Source organism: Octopus bimaculoides, chromosome 11 (genome assembly GCF_001194135.2).
Source record: "Octopus bimaculoides isolate UCB-OBI-ISO-001 chromosome 11, ASM119413v2, whole genome shotgun sequence".
NCBI classification, from domain to species: Eukaryota; Metazoa; Mollusca; class Cephalopoda; order Octopoda; family Octopodidae; genus Octopus; species Octopus bimaculoides.
Genome location: NC_068991.1, coordinates 1,910,652 through 1,911,676, shown reverse-complemented (window position 1 = coordinate 1,911,676; position 1,025 = coordinate 1,910,652).

Here is a 1,025-nt window from a genome sequence, read left to right as displayed (position 1 = left end):
TATACATGTGTGTATGTATGTATATATAATTTAAAGAATGTAGTTTTGTAAAACCGGAACAATGTGAGAAGTTACAAAGTAAACTATAAAATTGAAGGAAAACAGAACAAAATTGCAGTTTTACCTTGTATTTTTATGTTTCGGGGTGAAGATCTCTTCTTCAGGATATTCGGAAAAAACAGTGGTTGGAAAACGTTTGTCGCTCAGCAACGAACATTTTCCAACCACTGTTTTTTCCGAATATCCTGAAGAAGAGGTCTTCACCCCGAAATAGAGAAATACAAGGTAAAACTGCAATTTTGCTCTGTTTTCCTTCAATTTTATAGTTTACTTTGTACTTTCAGAAGGTTTTAGTCGGCTCGAGCAGTGGGACTGAACCCGGAACCATATGATTGGTAAGCAAGCTACTTTCCACACAGCCACTCCGGCGCCTAAATTTTAATTTTTTTATTTTTGGCAAGTTCTGTTGCGTCATTGATGAAAGTAACTGGGTATCGTCTTTCGAGCGACATGTTTAAATTCTTGAAGTAGTTTCTTCCAGATTTCGGGATGGGTACAATTCTGTGGACTTGTTTTTGTCGGGTTAAAAAGTAGATTTATTTTCGTATGTTTGTGGATGGCAGAAACAAAAAGCAGATATTGCTTTGAGTCTATTGGTTTGAAGTAGGTATGAGTTCTCATGTCAGTACTTCTAAGGACAGCGAGCTAGAAGAGCCTTGCTCAAGAACACAACGCACCACCCGGTCTAGGAATTGAAATCGCGATCGCTATATCGTGAGTGCGACACCCTAACCACTAAGGCATGCGCCCGCACTACTACTACTACTACTACTACTACTACTACTACTACTACTATTGAATTCAGAACGTGAAGACGGACGAAATATCGCTAAGCATTTTGCCCGGAGTGCATCACTACTACCCCCACCACCACCACCACCACCACCATCATCATCATCGTCATCTTCCATTGAAAGTCGCTTTTCATTTGAGCAAAAAACATTTCAATGCAAAAGTATTTCTTT